This window comes from Dermacentor silvarum, chromosome 4, assembly GCF_013339745.2.
Source record: "Dermacentor silvarum isolate Dsil-2018 chromosome 4, BIME_Dsil_1.4, whole genome shotgun sequence".
NCBI classification, from domain to species: Eukaryota; Metazoa; Arthropoda; class Arachnida; order Ixodida; family Ixodidae; genus Dermacentor; species Dermacentor silvarum.
Genome location: NC_051157.2, coordinates 225,776,157 through 225,793,026, shown reverse-complemented (window position 1 = coordinate 225,793,026; position 16,870 = coordinate 225,776,157). Strand labels below are relative to the sequence as shown.

At 48.4% G+C, this 16,870-nt stretch overlaps 1 protein-coding gene across 1 annotated transcript in view; it reads right to left on the bottom strand.

Moving 5' to 3' along the window:
- Nucleotides 1-318: 318 nt before the first annotated feature.
- The window catches only part of LOC119451010 (prothoracicostatic peptides), a 367,379-nt gene continuing 350,827 nt past the window's right edge, over nucleotides 319-16,870 (bottom strand). The window contains exon 5 of the mRNA XM_037714445.2: nucleotides 319-461. The gene's annotated coding sequence lies outside the window, so the exon portion shown is untranslated. The remainder of the gene's footprint in view (nucleotides 462-16,870) is intronic.

Here is a 16,870-nt window from a genome sequence, read left to right as displayed (position 1 = left end):
TGAACAAGTAAGGAGACAGAGGCCATCAGCGTCTTTTTCAAAGGGTTGCCTTTATTGGTTCCGGAGCACTCGCGCAGGTAAAGAAATGTGTGATTAACTCAAGCATATACAAGAACCGACAAAACGTATCTGATAAAAGTGAACTGCAATGGGTACTACAATCGTTTCTTCTGGCACGTGGTGCACATGTAAACATTTCCGATTGGCTGCTGCTGAAATGAGCAGCTACAAGCTGATGAAGCAAGAGGCACATGGGAGTCAAAGCCGAACTACCAGCACCCACATGTGACAAATAATATGTGGCATTGTCACAAACAAAATCGAAATAAACGGCGGTGTTTTCAGACGCGCCTGCTCATCGGCTCGAACTGGCTTCTTATGTACACATGCCTGCCATTCTTCCAGGGACCAGCGGAGGCAACCCAAGGGCTTCCGGTCGTCGGGGGCACTCGGTGGTAAACCTGCGACAAGGCAGATAAGCGTCCAATGGTACACTGTAAACGAACTCTGAAATCGTTCAACTCACTAGCATGCCGCTATGACTGCGGCACACGATGTGAGCCAAGGCTTGTGGCCTTGTGACGAGTTACAATCTTTACAGACGCGCCTTCTCTCGTTTCAATTCGTCAAGAAAACGAGTTCTCTTTAGTCATTCTTTTCGGCATTGAAAGATACTCAAAGGAAGTCGTCAGAATGACTTTTGCCATATTTGCAAACAAACTGGTTTCCCGAAAAAAAAATTGCGAAGGTTTCTAGGTTGAGGGCTCCTTTGTCGAGCCACTGATAGTCGAGCCACTTTGAGAGTTTGTGATCGACGCTCTGGCTTGCTTTAAGGCATATCATTAGATTCGAGTCTAACCTGAAGGTTATTGCATCCTTCTAAACGATAGGAGGTCCGCAAGTTTTGCATTGACGTGATTGTTGGAAGTTCGCGGGCACGATCACGTGCATGGAGGCAATATGAAAGCATGACGGGAAAATGTTGCACAATTGATCTGACGGAAACGCAATTGCATTTCTCCACTACGGGGCGTTATGACTGAATAAGTTTGTAATTTTGTTAATTGTAACGACGTTTCGGAAAACTCTGGCGCGCTCCTTAGAAGACTGTAACAGCGTGTCAAAGTGGTGTACGATACATTTCTGAACTTCAAGTTTTGTGTCGCTCTTGCGAATACGTGATCGATCACACCTGTTTTTGCTGCGGGATTGTGGCTGATTTGACTAAGCGACAGGATTCCTTCAATATTGCTTAAGAAAAGAAACTGCGCAACACCTTTCAACGTTCAACTAATTCTCTTTCTGTGAGGAGCCGCTGATTAAAGCAAGTTATCACACATGCGAACGCAATGAGTACCTAGAGAACAACAGCAGAAAAAGAAAAATCGGTAAAATATTCACGAAATGATTGCATAAGTGTAACAAAGATTTAAAAGTAAAACAAAATAAGGCAGTGTACCGAGTCTGTTTCTTTTTAGCTGTGTGATGGCAGACTTAACACGGAGGCTAACACCTGGACTGCGCTATTTGTTATTTAGGCTGTCTCAGCCAACTCGTACCAAGCCTTAAAAATTCCACGTCTGCGTTACTAGTAAGCGACCAACTTAGTTTTGCTCACTGTCCTTTCTTCAGGCACCTGAAAGTATTGCTTTGATCGCAAACATCTTGGATAGATAAGTTGTAGAGCCCTATTGATGATAGCTGCTGTGGTTTCAATGTTTTCGGGCAAAGAGAGCATGGGAGATTTGAAAAAGTAGCACGCCACTGGGCGCTAGCGCCCAGCGGCATCACTGCGCTCAAACCTGTTGCCAACGAATCATCGATTCGTACGTGGGTACTAAGTGAAGGAAACACGAAAGGATGCTGGTAGAAGTCATATTCATTAGCATGCCTCAGCAAAAATGACAATGACTTAGCGAAAAAAATTAACACTCAAAAACCACAGGAATGGGTTCGGACGTGGGTACTAAGTGAAGGAAACACGAAAGGTGGATGGTAGAAGTCATAGTCATGAGCATGACTAAGGCTTTCGCCTAAGATCTCTTAGCTGTAGCTAAAGGGACTCTTGAGGACTCATGACATGAATGTCATGACGTCATATATATATATATATATATATATATATATGTTGTCGCCTAGCTAGAACAAGCTAAAATAGTTAACCAGCGAAAGATTGGCAAAAAACGTCTGCCTTTAGCAATGGCTGATCCTCGGAGATCCCGCCCACGACCACGAACTTTCTAGTCCTCGCCTCAAGGGGCCAAAGTCATCACGTGCCAACTTAATTCGCATCATTTCCCCTCTCACAAGCGACCGACCAGGTCGCTTCAGAGCAGCGGGCGAGCACTATGGGCAAAAGTGCCAACCTGAAAAGACAAAAAAAAAAAAAACTAACATACAGGAATGCACACAGTGCTGAAGCGGTTTGTGAGGGTTGCTTATCCCTCGCGTGCGTAGTACGGCTTCATCCGTACTAGAGATGGGTCACTCAGGAGCGAGCCGGATCTTTTGAACCGCTGTTTTTAAGGAGCGAGTGAGCCGTGGTACAGTAAAAGCGAGCGGCGTTTTTTTTTTTTTTTTCTTTTGGGGGGGGGGGGGGGGAAAGGGAGCCGGTTCTCTCTCCGAAAGAACCGCCACTCACTTGAACCACGACTCACTCGTTTTTCAAAAAGAGCGGCTCAAAAGACAGCCGAAGGTGATGGGGTGGAGGCGACTCTTGCGAGTACTAGCGAGGAAGGGCGGGAGGGCAGTTGCTTTCTCGCACTGCTAATACATGGCGCGGAAGTCACACGCAGCAGAAGAGACGGAACGGTTCTGCACGGCTCAGCGAGAGAGAACCGGCTTCCTCTCTCCGAAAGAACCGCCGCTCACTTACTGAACCACGGATCACTCGCTCTTTTTTCTTTCTTGAGCGGCTCAAAAGATCCGGAGCCGGATCTATTGAGTAGCTCAAAAACCGCCGCTCACTTACTGAACCACGGATCACTCGCTCTTTTTTCTTTCTTGAACGGCTCAAAAGATCCGGAGCCGGATCTATTGAGTAGCTCAAAAACCGCCGCTCACTTACTGAACCACGGATCACTCGCTCTTTTTTCTTTCTTGAACGGCTCAAAAGATCCGGAGCCGGATCTATTGAGTAGCTCAAAAACCGCCGCTCACTTACTGAACCACGGATCACTCGCTCTTTTTCTTTCTTGAACGGCTCAAAAGATCCGGAGCCGGATCTATTGAGTAGCTCAAAAACCGCCGCTCACTTACTGAACCACGGATCACTCGCTCTTTTTTCTTTCTTGAGCGGCTCAAAAGATCCGGAGCCGGATCTATTGAGTAGCTCAAAAACCGCCGCTCACTTACTGAACCACGGATCACTCGCTCTTTTTTCTTTCTTGAACGGCTCAAAAGATCCGGAGCCGGATCTATTGAGTAGCTCAAAAACCGCCGCTCACTTACTGAACCACGGATCACTCGCTCTTTTTTCTTTCTTGAGCGGCTCAAAAGATCCGGAGCCGGATCTATTGAGTAGCTCAAAAACCGCCGCTCACTTACTGAACCACGGATCACTCGCTCTTTTTTCTTTCTTGAAGCGGCTCAAAAGATCCGGAGCCGGATCTATTGAGTAGCTCAAAAACCGCCGCTCACTTACTGAACCACGGATCACTCGCTCTTTTTTCTTTCTTGAGCGGCTCAAAAGATCCGGAGCCGGATCTATTGAGTAGCTCAAAAACCGCCGCTCACTTACTGAACCACGGATCACTCGCTCTTTTTTCTTTCTTGAACGGCTCAAAAGATCCGGAGCCGGATCTATTGAGTAGCTCAAAAACCGCCGCTCACTTACTGAACCACGGATCACTCGCTCTTTTTTCTTTCTTGAGCGGCTCAAAAGATCCGGAGCCGGATCTATTGAGTAGCTCAAAAACCGCCGCTCACTTACTGAACCACGGATCACTCGCTCTTTTTTCTTTCTTGACGGCTCAAAAGATCCGGAGCCGGATCTATTGAGTAGCTCAAAAACCGCCGCTCACTTACTGAACCACGGATCACTCGCTCTTTTTTCTTTCTTGAGCGGCTCAAAAGATCCGGAGCCGGATCTATTGAGTAGCTCAAAAACCGCCGCTCACTTACTGAACCACGGATCACTCGCTCTTTTTTCTTTCTTGAACGGCTCAAAAGATCCGGAGCCGGATCTATTGAGTAGCTCAAAAACCGCCGCTCACTTACTGAACCACGGATCACTCGCTCTTTTTTCTTTCTTGACGGCTCAAAAGATCCGGAGCCGGATCTATTGAGTAGCTCAAAAACCGCCGCTCACTTACTGAACCACGGATCACTCGCTCTTTTTTCTTTCTTGAACCGCCGCTCACTTACTGAACCACGGATCACTCGCTCTTTTTTCTTTCTTGAGCGGCTCAAAAGATCCGGAGCCGGATCTATTGAGTAGCTCAAAAACCGCCGCTCACTTACTGAACCACGGATCACTCGCTCTTTTTTCTTTCTTGAACGGCTCAAAAGATCCGGAGCCGGATCTTTTGAGCCGCTCAAAAAATGTCACAGTTTCGCCCTAAGGGCGAAGCAATGAATGCGATAACAACACAGCAATGTCATACGAAGTAAGGTGAGCGGCTTTGGTAGCAATATGAATTGCAGTAAACATGAGCTGATTAAGTAAGCAGGTGTGCTGCGGCGTAAGTAGACCGACATGAAGAGAGACTCGATGACCACGAGAAGGCGCGTGTGAAACGGTGGTGTTGATGAGAAGCGCTTCCCGTGGGAAGCGCGTGCGAAGGGACACACCTGTAGCGCTGCACTGCCGATCCGGGCAGCATTACATGTGTAGCGTGCGTTGGAAAATGTGGCCCGACTATTACTAACTGAATGAACAAGCGTGGTGTGAGCGCGCACAAACAAACATGAATAGATCACGCTGAATGACTGCAGACAACGACTGTCAAAACGCTGGCAGCAAGCGCATACGCTGCAGCGGGCGAAGGTACACTCGGCGACAAAATATTGCGGGGCACGTGCGCGCGTGGCGAAACGGTCCTCCTCGCCTACTGGCGCCGCACCCCTGGTGTCGAGACCGACGCTTGCGCGCATGCGCGTCCCTCCGTTACTGCAAGCGTGCATGTTTCTGCGCTTCTTCCTTGTGCGCCGGCGATATCCGAGTGCAGCCGCGAGGGGCCCCACTTGCGATTGGCGCTGTGGCGGCTTCGACGGGTCTGCCCTGAGCACTGAGTATATTGTATGCCTAAAGATGCGCATTCGTTTCCCCCTTGAGCAGCTTTGTTGCCGCTGATGCCACGCGCTGCCGCTGTGACGTTTAAGAATTTTAACAGCGGAGCTGCTCAAGCCGGGCTTAATTTGTAGCGCGTTAACCGAAAAAAGTGGAATGTGGGCCGATCCTGACGGTAGTGCAGAAAGGGTCCAAGCGCAATGACGCACACCTCTGTGAACCAGCGAAGTTGAGCCTGGCTAAGTCTAGCTAAACATGGTTGGGACAACTTAAGCTGAGTCAGTCATGGATAGCCAATCAATAGCTAATCGAAAATCGACAATTGATCAATAAAGTCGGGGAAGTGCTGGGGATTATTGCTATGCGCCTTCTGGTTATTAGGACCAGTCAAGTTGCTTGTTGTAGTAACTTTTTTTCTAATGCCTTGACACTTTGTACCACTTGTTTTTATGAATAAAGGTGTTATTATTGTTGTTGTTGTTTTATTATTATGACTTGTTAGTGCTTAGTCTAGGCCAAATACGTGCAGAATACCTTGCGATAGCCAATCGATAGCCAATAAATAGCTAATTGACAATCAATCAATAATAAATAAAATCTGGGAAGGGCGGGGGATGACTTGGTAGTGCTTAGCCTAGCCCAAAGGCCAGGACTATTAAGGTGCCTATCAGCTCCGCTGTCTCTCTAGCATTGCGCCGCCAGTGCAAGCTACGTAATTTTTTTTAGACCTGCTTTAATTTTTGTTCACTTGACATATGGGTGTCACACGGCGCACTTTTGATCGCGATTAAGCCCGATACGGATCGAATTTCTCGGCCGCGATTGGCTTCTTCGCACAAGCTGCGCGAGGGAGCCAATCTCAGTCGAGAATTTCGATCCGGATGGGGCTTCATCGCGATAAAATTTGGTCGTGCGACACCGGTATAAGTTTAAACAACTGAATATGCGTCACGCCCTGTGTGGCCTCTCTCCTTGGTGAGTTCTGCACAATAACGGAGTAAAGTAACACGAAATTTATGAAGAAGGTGTGCGTAGGAGTAAGCGAATGAGATGACAGTGCAGATACACGAAGAAAAGGTGCTTTGTGTTTTAGATGCGAAGCATCTTATGCTCGGGGCTATGTCACTCCCTACCTCCCTCCATCCATCCAACCGCCGTGCGTCCACACCCCTACAGCGCTGCGCATCCTCCTCCCCCTCCTCTCCTTGTCTCATCTCCTCTCCTCTCGGCTTTCCTCCTCTCCTCTCCGACGCTCCTCTCCGGATTCCGCAACGACTGGCAACACCTGCGGCTCCGCGCGCGATAATGCGAAGCAGCTTAGGTTAGAGACGCGACGGTAGGCGCCCCAGAGGCACCGGCAACAGTCACCAACGCCGCGCGCGTTCGGTGCGAACGCGGGAAAAACGCCCACGGCGTCGACAACAGTTCTGCGCGTTGCTGGTGCTGCTGCATGTCGAAGTTTGTACAGCTGATAAAACTACTATCCTTACTCCGTTTAGCTCTCTACTAATTTGTTATCGCAATTGATGCTTCGCCTTTCGGGTGAACCTGCGGCATTCTTCTACGAACTGTCGAATTTGATTGTAAACGAATGGCATGGAGGTGCGAGATTGTAAGAAGCGCACAAACTCATTGACGGCAGCAAGTGGCATCACTTAAAGCACACAAACGGGTGACGGCGATACTGTAGCACAACCTGAACCGCGCGTGTCCTCTAATAACCATTCGGACGAGTGGCGTGGTGCGCCTGTTCGCCTTGGCCGAGCTGTGATGGTCGACGCTGCCACGCTGGAATTCGACGCAGCGTTTTCGTACTCAAGCACCAGGAAAGAGCGCACCCCGATGTTTGATTAAGCGTCGTGGTTACGACGAGAAGGCCTGTGAAAGCCCGGTACGAGCTTTGTAAGGAACGAGGAAGCGTTGCTGCCCGGCGTTAGGAAATCAATGCTTGTGGGAAACGTGCTTCTCAATCATTGTTTGAATGGATGCGTCCACCAGTGTTCGGCTGCCGAGGAGGAGGAGGAAATAACTTTATTGAGTCCTGAGGAACCCCTCCCCACCCACTCTGTTTAGTGGTCGGCAGGGGTCGCGGGCCACACCCACGTTGGGACGGGAAGCCCGTGAGCCTCCGCCCTTTCGTGAGCCCTCTGGGCAGCCCGGAGCTGGGTCTGGTGGTCGTCGCTTCGCAGGGCGTCCTCTATTCTGTTGGGTACTTTTCCACTCGGAGTAGCTTACGCAACCATAGTCTTTACCGGGAAACACACGCGGGAGAAGGAACGTGCAGACGTCATTAGCATACATGATATGTTTTGCACTTCACACGAGGGTTTTGAATGACGTCAACCCCTTTCGAAGTAGCTACAAACCTAATCTTTACCGGAACGAGTCAGAGGGTGTTACCATTGTTCACACGCGCCTTATCATCCATCATGTAGTTTTGATGCTTGTTTTGTGGTTTTGCTTTTGAAAACTAGTGCTTAGCTGTATGCTGTGAAACCATCACTTTACAGCAAAAGCGGTATATGGCTAGGCGAAACGAAAAACCGTTCGTACGATATTTCGATAAACGTCTCCATTGGCTGCGCCGTCAGTTACGCTGTTCTCTACGTCGCACCCAAGCGCGCGCGCCATTGGCGGCGCCGTTAGTGGCGTCGTTAGCGAACGCGTTCCCGCCATTGCCACGTTGACGCTGCTCTGCCCGCAACGCCGGCTCCTCGGTTCGCCGTTTTCGCATGCGTTCGATATCTCGAGTTAGCTCGGCGTCGTGGTTAGCAGCATCCGCCCGCCATTGGCGCTTGCGTTCCACTAGAAACACAAACATGTAACCAATAATTGAGAAACGCTTCAATACAGCATCGGGATTAACCCACTGCTGAACACCTGGGCCGCACGTTTCAGCTTCGCTCGTTAAGCATCTGTACGGAGTCCTTGGGCAGTGTTTTTTTTTTTTTTTTTTTTTGTGGCGAAAGCTACACTGGCCGTTTTCCGCCGTTTAGCTGTTGCTGGTGGCAGCACCGCGAGCTGAGCTGTTGCTGGCAGCGTTTCTTTCTCTATAGTCTGACTAAAGTTCCTAGACATTTTTTTTATTTTTTTGAAAAAGAGCAGAAAATCTAGGGACTTTAGGTCTGACCACCCCGCGGCATCTTACCGGCGTCCGACCACGCCACAAGCGGCGTCTGACACGCATCTTTCGCCCGGCGAACTGCTTCACTTAAGAGGGTCCGGAATAGCAAGCGCGCGTCGGAGACTGAGCAAGAGCTAGCCGTTCGGCTCGCAAACGCTTGGACTTGTCGGATTATAATTTATATCTGGCTTCTATCGATGAGTGTATACCTAGGTATAATAATTACAGCTAAATGAAAGGCTAATCAAGTCAAACCAAAACTCAACCAGGCTAAACCAAGCTTTCGCTTTGCATATCCAGGGTCAGTAGCTGAGCGAAGCCGCAGCAATTTTTTTTCTTTAACTGCCTCAGCAATTTGGCCATTATGGACGCCTTTATTACTGTTAGTTTTTATCAGTTATTACAGTTAGCACTAGTTGAGTCCTAGGCTCGGCTTAAGCGGTGAATTAAATTTTATGCGTAAGTGTCAAATGACCCATTCAGCGAAATGCAGCTCCACTGGCGTGAAACCTGGGGAGGTGCGAAGCATGCAGTGATGCACCGCTAATGGGCTCATACGTCCTTAATTAAGCAATCGCTCATAACCCCCGCAAACGCGGCCTCCCCATTACGACGGCAGAAGAGAAGTGATGTTCTACGCTGGAATGATGAGCGGCAAGGCATACAGCTGTGGAAGACGACGACCGCGGGAGCGCGAGCCACTTGCCTGCTGCAACGCTTTCAACAGCGAAGCTGTTTAAGCCAGCCGTAATTTGTGTTGCGCATCAAGAAACTACCGAGAAATAAAAGAAAATAAACTTTCTAGCCGAGGCGGGATTCGAGCCCACGTACCCCCGGTCCCAAAGCTAGCGTCGTAAACACTAGGCTATACAGCCACTTTTTTTTTTTTCGTTCTCTATTGCTAGTATATGGTTCGCATAAATGCATGTTCAGCAACCTAGGCTATACAGCCACGCCTGCAGAACAAGCATTTATGCGAACCATATGATTGCGTTCGAGCGTCGTCGTCTTCGTCCGCAGCTGGCGCGTTCGTACGCTCCTGCTCTGCGAGGTAAAGTGGTTTTGCGCGTTATGAGAGCGAGAGAGAGAGAGAGACGCATTCACGGAGCGGGTCTCCTGGAACACGGTGTGGGCATTGGAACGCGGTGTCGGTGTTGCAAGCTGCGCTATGCAACGCGCAGTGACGGCCGTAAGTCCGAGACGCGCGAAAAGAAATTATCATCATCATGAGTTATAAGATGAAAAGTTCGCGCGCACTTCCGGAAAATGCTGCGCTACGATCGCCCAGCTTCGCTGTTTCAAGCGTTGCGCGGCCGAGTGCAAGGCTAAGCGCTTTTGTGCTTTCGCCAACGACACAAAATTTCTTTGGCTGGTAGACGTGTACAGCTTCGCTGTAAAGGATACGTCGTGATGCGTCAAGCACGTCAACAAGCGACGTGCTCATCTCATGCTAAATACTTTCAACCGAAACTCAAGTCTCTCTAGACAGCAGGCTATCTTTACTGCATAATTGCAAACTTGTCGAGGCATTCTACCTCGACGCAAAAAACGAAAGCGAGCCCTAAAAATGGTTGCAATGCAGTATGCTTCTCACAAGCATAGACAAGAGCGAACGTCCAGGCTGCGTGACAAACGAGTCTCATTGACCGCCGCCGGGATCTGAAAGTGGTTCACAGCAACTGACAGGCTGTTCACAACGTACTCTTTCAAGTACGCCATAATTTTAAAGCTGTGTGGCAAGCAAGCGCATTTCAGGATTAATGGAATCGCAGAAAACGATATAATACATGCATATAATTGCAATAGCGCCTCTACAACTAAACTGTAGCGTCAAGGGTAAACGGAACTGTTAAACTGCAAACATTATTCCCGACCATCATCAGCCATTTGACAAACATGACATAACTGATGAATGCAATGTCAAAAACACAACCAAAACAGGAACAAAATATGTTCATTATTGAGTCTTGAAACGGCGTGTGCGAAGGAACATCATTTTGCTTGGCAGATAAACAAACATAATTTATCCCACATAATAAATCGCTAACTTCAAGTGCCGTAAGACCTCCTCCACGAGGTCCTTCGTATCTCTGCTAACAGAAAGCTTCAGCTCCACCAATATGTCTGAACCTTTACGTCCGTGACGAAATGTCTGAACGCAGCTTTTTTGTTTCTGGCAATTTGGAACGGACAGGGGAAAGAGCTTAAGTATGCGCGTTTGCACTGTCGTTTGCCCCTGAAAAAAGCTCATACAATTATAAGGCACTGGCAATATTCCATAATGAACGCTGTATTTGCAGCACGGCTTTTTCTGTTGCGGCTCCTTCCTCAACTGAACAAGTGCCACGCCACGCGGCCGCCATCAGTGAGCGAGAGGCCGTTCTTTTCCATAGAGGGCCGTAAAAGGAGAGCACAATTGCTTCCAGCGTCCCGTGCCGCATATTTATACAGCGCAGTCTGCTCGCGGAATGGCGGCTGCAGCGCCTTCGTCGTTTTTCTGCGGTGCACTGCTGAACGAAGTGCGCAGGCGGCACTTTGATATATGCGCGAAACACGAACTTCTTACGATAACTTGGGCACGCCTTGACGGCGACTTGGAGAAACGGCGGCTAAAATCGTGACCTAGAGAGGCCGAGTAGGACATATTTAAGACCATAACAAAGAATAAAAATCGTGTGGCGGGTTCCGATTTGAGACCGCAATGGCTGCCGAAGAAAAATGGCTTAGAGGAACTGGCCGATGCTATAATAAAAGTGGTCATGCACGCCTTCGGGCAACGAGTTTATTAGCGTTTAGGTAAACGAGAAAAAAGAAAAGTTTCCTCTGTTTTCTGGCAGACGAACAAGTCAGGAAGCCTCGCCTGTTTCCACATTTGAGATAACGCTTGCACGCGTGCGCCTTCGCCACCCGAGCAGTTTCACGCTTAACGGGGCGCCGCTTACGACGAGAAGCGCACAATGCTGCTCAAGGCATTGAGCGAAAAAAAAAATAATTGGGGTTTCGTTACTGTTTTGTTAAGATACAAAGTGTATTCGTCTTATAGTTCGCATCAGGGTTGGTCCGTCCGGATGACAAACAAAATGACGCTTCATCACAAAACGCATAACCTCCTCGCTTGCTTTCTAGGATACGTTCGGCGAAGTATTCAAAGCAGTGCAAGCAGCTCGTTGTGATCGTCTATTGACCCTTTTCGCGGAGCAGTTTACTCTAGTGAAACGATATGGCGCTTACGGCGGTGTGCCATAAGTCTCCTCAGCGACCGCGCACGACTACGAAACCATTGCCGCTTCTACCTTGCTTCTGTGCGATCAGCTGTCGGAAATGCAACTAAGTTTTCGCTAATGAACTGTGCATCATTCATGCTTCAATTAATTCAATTCATAATTCAATCATGTGGATTGAAGACGCTTGCAGTAGTTGGCTGCAAAATAGTGACTGGCATATTCAGGAATGTAATGAATATGTGGGGGCCAAGTTCGCGGACCGCTGCTGCGACTGTCCGTACATGTTTCCGGCACGTCGAGATGTACGGCTTTCCTCGAGCATACACGAATTCGCTCATGCACCAGCGTTGTCTTGCTAACCTTCAAAGAAAAGGCTTCAGCCCCGGTACGTCGGCAAGAGTGAGTACCGCTCGTTAAACAATGATAACGGGAGTAGCGATGCTTCCTGTCGTAGTAGGTTTCGCGCACATACATCTATCCTAACCAGCACGGAAACTTACACCCACTCTTTCGCCAAAGTGTCAAGAATAAGTGAATGGGCGCACACTTGAATATATGCGCACTATATACGCACAATAAGTGACGGTACTACATCGATAGCGCACGAATGGTCGAAGCTGAATGTTTCGTGACGGTCCACAAGAGTAAGCGAGTTGCTATACTCCATCTCACAAGCGGTTGTCAGTACTGCCGAAGGTACGAAGCGTACACAGGCAATATCTTTGCGCAGCGGTATATAGTTCCTGGCGTAACTGGCTGATTATTGGCTACACTAGAGTTTTATTTTTCCTCGCTACGTGATACGGTACAGCGATACATGACATGTTAGGACCTTTGCGCAAGCGCGTCGTATACCGAGAATTACTGTGGCAGTTACCGCCGGTAACCGTAATAGCCATCCTATCCGTGATCACCTATAGCAACATGGCAGCACCCATACAGTGCCGACCACCCGCTTCGATCAGAATTAGCACTTGTTACTGGCTCTCTGCCCTGTCAGCAGGAAACAAGTGGCAAAATCCGTCATCTTTAAGTCTCATCTCAAGCTGAGGTCAAAGAATTAGGTATGTTTTGTCGTAATTATTGAGTTCGGCTGTTTGTTTTCACGCTGTTAGGACTACATACACGGCGCCGACCCTTAAAGCTGGTTTCATTTCCAGTTAGCAGGTGGCGCCACAACGTTAGCACTGATGATGCATTGACGATGCGGAACGCTATAAAGGCCTAATTATTCACTTGAAAGTTAACTTACTACCCCGCTCTAGCATATGGTACTGGATGACGTTAGCGAGCAAACGCCAAGTATAGACGCCGAACAGACGCGGTGCCGCAGGTGAACAAGGCGTTCGTCCTTATTACTTGTAAAGGATGCTGCGAGGTAACTGCAGGGAAAGCGTACAAGTAAAGCGAAGCCCTGCGGTTGCATGCATGTGAAAGCAGCTTATGGCGTCAAAACATCATTCGGCTGCCTAAATAGTGCACAGAGGCAAATATAGTTGAATAATTACAGCATTTATATGCTTTTGTAGATACAATGAAGCCTTAACTACGCCTAATGAGTCCGTAAATATAACTGCTTTCTCTAATTTGAATTGCATAATACGCTTCACATCCGACAATAGCGCACAGGCCTCAGCAGTGAAGATGCTTGTACAGGACATCGGATTGCGAAAATGATGGACCGACGGCTGCGATTTAGATGCGTCAGTGTAAACTTCTGGTCATGAGTACCTGGCCTGAAGCTCAAGCAAATGCATTCGAATGTGCGCCTCTGGGGCGTGCTTTTTGACATTGATAAACGATGTGTCACATTCTACCAGCTGCCACTGCCACGGCGCTGGCAGTTTAACATACACACAGCAGCGCACCGATCGCAACAAGTGACGTCCCGGTATGATGTGCAGGTAGTTTTCTGGGCGCCCAGGAAGATGATAGGTTTGTGTAGAAAAGTGAGCGTAGAGCACAGTGATGGAGACCTTCGAGTATCGCAATGTGGTGTCAAACATGTAAAGAAATTTGGATAGTGTAAAGTAGGAGTGGTATGAGGGTCGTAAGTGTGTAGCATTCTACATCGGAATTACGGGCAGGTGCCTCAACAAAGGGCTCCAAGAGCACAACAACGTGTGTAGGAGAGTAGCAATAGGAAGCTATAGTATAGGAAGCGCAGTCGAGGACGGCAGAAAACTAGGTGGGGTGACGAAGTTACAAAATTTGCAGGCGCAAGTTGGAATCTGCTAGAGCAAGACAGGGGTAATTGGAGATCACAGGGAGAGGCCTTCGTTGTGCAGTGGACATAAATATAGACTGATGATGATGATGTCAGAAAAGACACGGGGCGACATGATATGCATGCATACAGAACATGATGACAAGCCACGTCATCACTGACATGACATATTTGTCATGGCATGTATGTCATGACATAAATGGTATGAACGCCATGATGCCGTTGTGGTCGTTTGTTTAATTCAATATATATCAGGATATGAATGGGCATGCATGCATGACCTTACATCAATCACAACCCATACATATTATGACATGCATGTCATGACATAAATCATAAATTGTATGAATGGTGCTGACAAGACATTGTGCTGTCGCGGTCGTTTTCTTAATTCGATATATATATATATATATATATATATATATATATATATATATATATATATGGATATGAATGGCATGAGATGCCTGCATGACCTGACATCAATGGCATGACATAAATAACATCGCATGAATGGCACATATATACTGACATGAATACCATGAATTGCATGACATGGCATTATTGACAAGACATGTATGAGCATCTCATTCCATGTCATTCTTGTCTTGCCATGCACTCATGTCTCGCCACACATATCCTGATGCATATTCAGTTAAAGCAATGACGACGACGCCATCACCTCATGTCAATAATGTTATTCATGACAACCAGGTCATCAGATGCATGTCAATTATATGAGGCATGTGATGTCATTTCATTCATCTCACGGATAACTTGTTAGAAAATGAAATTGACAGGAATGTCACAAATGAGATGACTATAATGAATTGAATGGCATGAATTTCTTTGACGGGATATATTCTGAATATATTCAGACTCATCATCTGAATATGCGTGACAGACATGCATGTGTGACATTAATGGCATGTCTTGCCATGTGGGTCATAAAATGATTGGTATAAATTTCATGGTCTGTATGTCTAGCCATGACATGATTCCTACGAATGTCATGGCACGCACGACAAGAATAAAATAAATTTGTGACATACGTACATGCATGCACAGCATGACATTGCCATGACAAGAACTTATGCCGACCCAGTGGACCAAGTTGTCTACAAACTTGGGCCGAAACTGCGTCATTTCAGTTTGATTTCATGCTACAGTGCCATCTGCGCTCTAGCCAGGTGCCAAGCATGAGAAGTAACCGGCATCTCGGCAGCCGAGAGAAGAAGAAGCCGACCAGTGCGGACGCGGAAATTTCGGCTCCCGCTTCTGCACACGTTTTCGGACTGATTTTTGTGATTCCTAGCAGCGAAATGTGCACTATTCGACGCAGTTTCTTCTAAGGAACACACCGATGTCTGATGTTTGCCGGTCAGTGTACTCTTTTTCAACTTTCGAGACGTGTTCGGACTACGCCGCGGCTCGGCTAGCCCTACCCGACTAGGCCTATCGTCGGCGGTGAGGAGCAGGGGCGTAGCCAGAAATTTTTTTCGGGGGGGGGGGGGGTTCATCGGGCAAGCGTCTGCTTTCCTCTACGTGACGTGATCGATAATAAATATCGGTAGTTTAAGCACCCTCTATGTATGTATATCAAAGACATGGGACCCCCCCTCCCCCCTCGCGTGTGTGTGTGCTAGAGCACTGCACGGACTCGTGCTTACCCGAAAGCCCGGGCCCGTGGGCCGGGCCGGGCCGGGTAGAACTGTTTTTTCCCGGGCTCGGGCTGGGCTCGGGCACGGCGTGTGCTTTTTGACCCGGGCCCGGGCCGGGCTCGGGCTTTCTGGTGGTGTGCATGTAACGTGCAGTGAGTTATTCTCGGGCGACTCAACTCTGAAAAACATTATTTTTCGGTCTCGGGCCGGGTTCGGGCCGGTTTAGAGTCGGGCTCGGGCCGGGCTCGGGCCTAAGGTAAAGGGGTGGTGGGCCGGGCCGGCCGGGTAACGTATATTATTTCCGGGCCCGGGCCGGGCCCGGGTCTCGCCATAAAAGTTTTGATCGGGCTCGGGCGGGCCACCCAACGTAATAACGGGCCCGGGCCGGGCCCGGGCTGAAAAAATCGGCCCGTGCAGTGCTCTAGTAAAAAGTAGTGCTTGTGAAGAAATTAAGTAAAAAGTAATGCAAGCTCAGTAAAATACAGTAAGTACGACAGGTACAGTGGGCGTTTGGAGTAACCGTCTCTCATCGCGCCACTGAATGGACCAGTCTTCGAAAACGCATCATTGAGACGACCCGCCCGATCGGAGAAGACATCATTAATTGTTAATCTCCGTTAAGCGTAGATGGCGTCGTCCTCGTCGGGGCGAAGTGCGTTTCACAAGTCAAGGACGGCTATACACGTGAAAATGCACGTGTGACCATGCAGGCTATATACCTACTCCCATAGCAATAGCTTGTTCGCTGCGTCTTTGCTAGAAAACTGAAATACGCGCAAAAACGAGTAATGCTTTTTTTTACGAAGCTTTCGTCGCCTTGCATTTCCTGCGGCAAGTGCATGGGCCGCTGTGTCTTCCGCTGTGTGCGAGCGTGCAGCCGTCATTTGCCTTTACGTCAACAGATTCAGAATTGTACAGAATATTTCACCGCACTGCATAGTTATGGCATGTGTACGCATTTTAAGTAGTGCGTGCGAGTCATTTCTGCTTCACTTAGGCCGGTGCAAACAGGAAGCGGCCTTGTACCTCACAGAATCTCGACTGATTGGTGTACTAGTGATGCAGGAATGAACTCCGGTCTTGTTCAGTGCATAGTGCACATAATCAATTTCTCAGGACGCGTGAACTCCGATGAGAACTGTCAGCGCCTGCAACAAGAGTTTACTTACGCTGTACTGCGCACATGTAATCCATGCTTGTCGGCTGTCTGTTTCGTGCATTCTGTTGCGAGTCGGTGGAATTTCACTGCTGGCATCAACCCTTTGGTGTGTACATTGCTGGTTTGGGATTCCACAACACAACAGCAACTATCAGCCTTTCGTAATTGCTGGTTTGGGATTCAGCAACACAACAGTAACTACCAGCCTTCCGTAGGGGCGCAATCGCAAACGAGAGACGTTTTGC